Consider the following 7,099-nt stretch of genomic DNA (forward strand, 5'->3'; position numbering starts at 1 on the left):
ATTTTAACCTTTTATGAAGTATAAAGCAGTTCTGACAGTTCCTTTGTGACTTTGATATAATTCTTCTTCTTCTTTTACAATTTCTGTGATCAAGTTTCAAGTTTGTCCCCCTCCTAAAACAAATATTTGTTCATGTCCCTGAAACAGCAGTTGCTTGTATAAGTTGACATCCTGAGTATTTACAAATTAAAAGAACAACAAGCTGGGGATCAAGTTACAAGTTGGAATATCACAGATTTTAATCCCTGACTTCAAAGCAAATGACTTCATGTTTCCAGTTTATGAAGCCATTCAAAAGACAAAGAAAAGCTCATATAGAAATGTAAATTTGACACTCAGCAGTAAATTCTTTTATATAAACTATAACAAAATAATGGAATTTGAATATTATTTATGTTTTTTTGGGTTTTCATATATTCTTTAAAAAGAAAAACAGGAAACAGCAAAGTACATGAGGAGCTTTAGCTGTTCCATTACACCCAGCATTTCATGCTGACGCCTCTTTAGTCCATTTACCTTCATGTACGGGATGAGTTTTGTTTATTTTGTATCCCTCCTATTGATAAGCCTGTTCCAATCCAGTCCTTATATTTAGTTTTAAAGATTAAATGTTAAACAATTCAATCTTGGAAAGCATACAAATTGTCAGCATTAACTTTCGTATTTAGTGCTTATTTACTTTGCTTGCCTCAAGGAGCACTGTTAGTAGTTTATGCTTTAACTAGAATTTCAGTGGAGTAAACAGAGTTATCCATAGTTTTTGCCGACAGTTATATCTATTTTTCCCTACTTCCCTACTTATCATGTGTTTTCTGAACTAATGACACTATTATGTTTCATTCTCTTCTGTTAAATTACTGTGCAGCTTGTAAATATAAAGAGCCACTGAAATTGCATTTCATCCTAAGGGCTCCATATATTGTACTAATGAATTGCTAACATTATTTGTAAAAAGTTCACTTACAATTTGTGAAATAAACTATAAATATTCACACAATTTTGCTTTCCAGTTAAAATGAGTCAAATTTGAAAAGCTCACTCATTCACGTTCTCAACATTAGGAGGATAACAGATAAATAATTCAGAAGAAGAATAATGACTACCTCCTGGGCACTGGGCTTCCCTTCCCTTTGTTAACATGATTTGTTAAAATTTCATAAAATTTGCGAAATTTTTTTTTTTATGAAAATTCACAGTTTTACTTTCCAGTTAAAATAAGCTACATCATCTAAGTTCACTCATTCACATTCTGTACAGTAGCAGCATGAAAAGAGAAATAATTTTAAAGATTGATAATGACTTTACCTCTAGGTCATTGGGGATCATTTCCCTTAGCCCACCTGTGGGGATAGCTATAGTTGAGTACCCCAGTTTAGCAAAACTAATTCCACAGAAAGCACTTACCTGTATGCACTTGACTCACCCATGTGGTAGGAATGCAAAATTATATAAATTATGATAGTATAAAACATGGAGGTGTTGGGTGTATACCTGTCCCACTTCTATGGAGTTTGTTTGAACTGCTTTCATGGTGTCACCTGCATGGCATAGCAAACACCTGGGTCAGTTTTGTCCACTGGAGTTATCCATCAATCCATCCAAAGACCATCATTGGAATTCACACTTTGAAAACTAAATCAGACACTCAAATTCTATATGGATGGCATAAGGCAGAAATCTAATCTAAAGTTTGCTTTGCTTGAATTATGCCAATTATGAAAAGATTTAACTGGAATTTACCCAACTTCACAAGTTTTGGCCAAGAAACCTCATAAATTATTTTGCAGCACCATAAGAATTGAATGACACAAGGCCCAAAACTTGAGTTTTATTTTTATGCCACTTTAACCTGGAACTTATCCCATTTATGCAACTTTTAATAAGGTTTAATCCAAAGATTAACTTGGTTCACAACAAAGAAACTTCCACCTATGGGCATGAAACTTAATACAGTTGTTTTCCGGCATCAAAAAAATTTAATGACACAAGATCCATTGCTAGTTTTAATTTCATGCTACTTATAAAAAGGATTATCCCTGTTTCATTTCTAATAACAATGCTGTGCTGCAGCAACATATCCATGCTTTCGAATGCTATTTTAAATATTTACTTGATACAACAGCTGTCAGAAGCATGGGGGACATCAGCAGGGGTGTAGCTATATATGGCTTAATGAAATACCAATTTCATACTGGCTGTATCATATTGCTGAGAGGTTCAGCAATTGCTGTGGCAAATTTTTCATGTTGTCAAGGATGCCTCAAGTATCAAGCTGAATGACAGTCCTAGCTCATGTAGTGACAATGCAGAAAGAGGTCTCATACCTGCAAACCTTTTCTCATTATATAAATATACATACTATGAATATTCTCATTTCTTACATATGGTCAATCATGATACTGGTTATGGCACATATAAAAGTATTTAGATTTGATTTTTCAACATTCACTTTTTAAACATTTTTCCTGCTGTAGTTGTGATGCTGGAGCCAACTCACATTATTTAGGACTTAACATTTTACTTTTTGAACTGACCCTTTTTGGTACCACTGCTTGGAACCCAGGAGTAATTATGCTCAGAAATGTCTGAATATGAAAATAGTGTACGTTGTGTGTGTGTAAGAAACTACTTGTACAGGAAGTGACCCTTGAGTTACATACATGTAATGAATAATTCAAAACAAACATGCTTATTCTGTAGAAATGCAAAGAAATTACGTTCAAAACCCTTGAGTTACATACATGTAATGAATAATTCAAAACAAACATGCTTATTCTGTAGAAATGCAAAGAAATTACGTTCAAAACTGTATGGTAATAGTATGATGGAAGTGTACTACCCCACTGATGTGGCAAAACAGCCAGTCAGCAATGCTGCTCAAAAGGCAACCTCAATGCTTACCCTGGCAACACAGCCTAGAAATTGTGGTCTCCTAGACTGAGCCACAAGCAGCCCATGGCCACATGACACTTGCCTGATCCACGAACAAGATATTGGGTGGTGCTGTGGAAAATTGAGGATACTTGAAATTTGGTGCTGTGGTTGATAAAATGACGTACATTAATCCAAATGTATAAACTCAAAACCATGGTAAGAAAGGGACCTCTGTACTTTACTTTCTCTTCTGTCATGCAACTTTTTAAACTTCTGTATGTTGGCTGCATTTAGTTTCTTCACTAAGCTTATTCTCTTGATCCACAACTCTATTAATATAAGTCTTTCACATCTTAATTAGAAAAATTCTTGCATATTTTCTTGTCATGAACTCTGGGTGTTCTCTCCTTGCATTTTCTCAGAAAAGAATTCCCATGTATCAGCATCGTTATCATCCACCTCAGAGTATTTGTATGGAAAGGACACCTTTTTGAACTTGTAATCCTGATTGAAGCATATGACAGAGGTCTCATGTTTTTTAATATGTGTACATCTTTTTGGCAAGTGATAACATTTGGTGCAAAAGGGTTTTGGAGGATTTTACTTACATATCCAAATTAGAATTAGAACATGTTCAGCAGTAACATTAATTTTCTTTCATGGATGCTTTATATTGATTATATATTTTTTTTTTTTTTGCTTTGTCGCTGTCTCCCGCGTTTGCGAGGTAGTGCAAGGAAACAGACGAAAGAAATGGCCCAACCCACCCCCATACACATGTATATACATACGTCCACACACGCAAATATACATACCTACACAGCTTTCCATGGTTTACCCCAGACGCTTCACATGCCCTGATTCAATCCACTGACAGCACGTCAACCCCGGAATACCACATCGCTCCAATTCACTCTATTCCTTGCCCTCCTTTCACCCTCCTGCATGTTCAGGCCCCGATCACACAAAATCTTTTTCACTCCATCTTTCCACCTCCAATTTGGCCTCCCTCTTCTCCTCGTTCCCTCCACCTCCGACACATATATCTTCTTGGTCAATCTTTCCTCACTCATTCTCTCCATGTGCCCAAACCATTTCAAAACACCCTCTTCTGCTCTCTCAACCATGCTCTTTTTATTTCCACACATCTCTCTTACCCTTACGTTACTTACTCGATCAAACCACCTCACACCACACATTGTCCTCAAACATCTCATTTCCAGCACATCCATCCTCCTGCGCACCACTCTATCCATAGCCCACGCCTCGCAACCATACAACATTGTTGGAACCACTATTCCTTCAAACATACCCATTTTTGCTTTCCGAGATAATGTTCTCGACTTCCACACATTCTTCAAGGCTCCCAGAATTTTCGCCCCCTCCCCCACCCTATGATCCACTTCTGCTTCCATGGTTCCATCCGCTGCCAGATCCACTCCCAGATATCTGAAACACTTCACTTCCTCCAGTTTTTCTCCATTCAAACTCACCTCCCAATTGACTTGACCCTCAACCCTACTGTACCTAATAACCTTGCTCTTATTCACATTTACTCTTAACTTTCTTCTTTCACACACTTCACCAAACTCAGTCACCAGCTTCTGCAGTTTCTCACATGAATCAGCAACCAGCGCTGTATCATCAGCGAACAACAACTGACTCACTTCCCAAGCTCTCTCATCCCCAACAGACTTCATACTTGCCCCTCTTTCCAAAACTCTTGCATTCACCTCCCTAACAACCCCATCCATAAACAAATTAAACAACCATGGAGACATCACACACCCCTGCCGCAAACCTACATTCACTGAGAACCAATCACTTTCCTCTCTTCCTACACATACACATGCCTTACATCCTTGATAAAAACTTTTCACTGCTTCTAACAACTTGCCTCCCACACCATATATTCTTAATACCTTCCACAGAGCATCTCTATCAACTCTATCATATGCCTTCTCCAGATCCATAAATGCTACATACAAATCCATTTGCTTTTCTAAGTATTTCTCACATACATTCTTCAAAGCAAACACCTGATCCACACATCCTCTACCACTTCTGAAACCACACTGCTCTTCCCCAATCTGATGCTCTGTACATGCCTTCACCCTCTCAATCAATACCCTCCCATATAATTTACCAGGAATACTCAACAAACTTATACCTCTGTAATTTGAGCACTCACTCTTATCCCCTTTGCCTTTGTACAATGGCACTATGCACGCATTCCGCCAATCCTCAGGCACCTCACCATGAGTCATACATACATTAAATAACCTTACCAACCAGTCAACAATACAGTCACCCCCTTTTTTAGTAAATTGGATTATATTGGATTATATTGATTATATTTAAACTAGTAAATTTTCAAGCTCAATTTTAACCTAACTTGTGACCTTTGATTTCTGGCATTTTTTTTTAACTTCACAGCTAGTAAAAGTATGCTTGTGGAGTTGCTTTGGTAACATTAGCTACCAAGCCATGCTACTTCAAACCAACATAAATTTCATGGACAGAACTTACAGATGGTATATGAATTTTGAAATGTTAGTGCAGAGTTTTACAAGTCATTGTAAAAATGAGAAGGCAAACCAAAGTACAGATTTTATTGAGCTATAAAAGGTAAATCAAGAAACAAACTTATAGTGCAAAATATATATATCTGTGCCAACCTGCCACTGACATGGGATGAGTTTGTGACTCGCCCCACAATATAGGTAATACCGACTCTTTTTCTTTTATTTCCTCTCTAATTATCAGTTTCATGGTTTTGAAAGATTATTTCTGCCAAAATTCAGACCTAGATTATTCATGTCCTATAGCTGATTGCTTATTCATATCCAGAGAGAGAAGTATATTTTGTCATTCACAGCATAGGTAGGGTTAAAGTTTCTCTGTATGAAAAGAAAGTTTTGTGAGACGTGACATCATAATTGTGGCAATATTTGTCTACGCCAGAGATGAGTGTACTGCTCTGCTTAGACTTCAGACTTCTTTCTTTGCTCTGTGTTTATTTTATCAGAAAACCAATAGAAATGTGCCCTCCTTAATACTTTAAAGATTGAGTTTCATTGACTGATTTTAAATCTTTTCACACTCTTACCATAATATCAAAAGCCATGCAATTTTGTAACTGTTTTGAGTAGGTACACATGGATTTTTTTTTCACAGTGAACATGGTAGGCTTGTCAGAGGTCAGTCCAGTGCACAGGGATAGAACAAAAAAAAGTCTTGAAGGAAGTCAGCATGGAACAATTACAAGCTGGTAAGTCTTAGTATAATCATGTTGTACCATCATGGATAATGAATGCACTTGTGTCTTAGCCGTACAACAGGGCTATTCAATTACTTGAGGTGTAGGGCCGGATTATGAAACTCAAAATGATGGAAGGGTCATACATTTATGTTACCTCCATTATTTTCTCTAAACATTTCATTCAACTAATTATTACAATCGATCGAAATCACATGATTAATAGGTGGTCGAGATAAAAATCTAGTTATATAAAAATAGGTGGTCGAGATAAAAATCTAGTTATGTAAAATTTCGTGAGCACTTGAATAAATGAATAATTTCTTTATCTTAATTCTTTTGAGTCTGTCAAAGGACCAATGAAAAACCATTCAAGGTCCGGATTTGGCCCGCGGGCCGCCAATTGAACAGCCCTGCCAAACACCACTTGCGTACACCACTCATTTTTTTTTTTTTTTTGAATGACTTCCATTATTTTTGCTTTTAATAATGTCATCTTTTTGGTACCGGCAAGGACAAAATACTTGCACTAATGGTTATCATGAATTACATTGCACACCAACAGTACAGTACAGTTTGAGCACTGTCCGGCATGATGCATCACAATTACAAAAATATGAATATGAATGGTTTAGTTTCACTGTATTCGAGTGGCAGTTCTGTTAAAGTTCACTAATATGGGAACTTAAGAAATAAGTCGGCACTATTTGAATATGTTTCCCCAAATCATTTTCCCCCCTCTGCAGTATATCACGGCCGTATGAGACATAGTTGCAGTTATTTGGGTATTAGTTTTAAGAAGTATGGTTGGCATGGTTTTACCAATGGTTTCTGGTGCTTTCTAGACAATTGGTTGTCCGAAACTGTACTAATTTGCGTATTTCACCTGTAATGTAAATATGAAGTCCACACTCGGGTACGTGACATACCCGTGTAACTACTGATAATAAATATATTTTGAAATAA

General features: G+C 36.7%; 1 long non-coding RNA gene across 1 annotated transcript; it reads left to right on the forward strand.

The window, feature by feature from the left end:
* The first annotated feature begins 5,080 nt into the window (after positions 1 to 5,080).
* On the forward strand, positions 5,081 to 7,099 carry LOC139760155 (uncharacterized). The gene is made up of 2 exons (XR_011715262.1): positions 5,081 to 6,359; positions 6,395 to 7,099. It is a non-coding gene; the product is annotated as an uncharacterized lncRNA (long non-coding RNA).

This window comes from Panulirus ornatus, chromosome 35, assembly GCF_036320965.1.
Source record: "Panulirus ornatus isolate Po-2019 chromosome 35, ASM3632096v1, whole genome shotgun sequence".
Classification (NCBI taxonomy): Eukaryota; Metazoa; Arthropoda; class Malacostraca; order Decapoda; family Palinuridae; genus Panulirus; species Panulirus ornatus.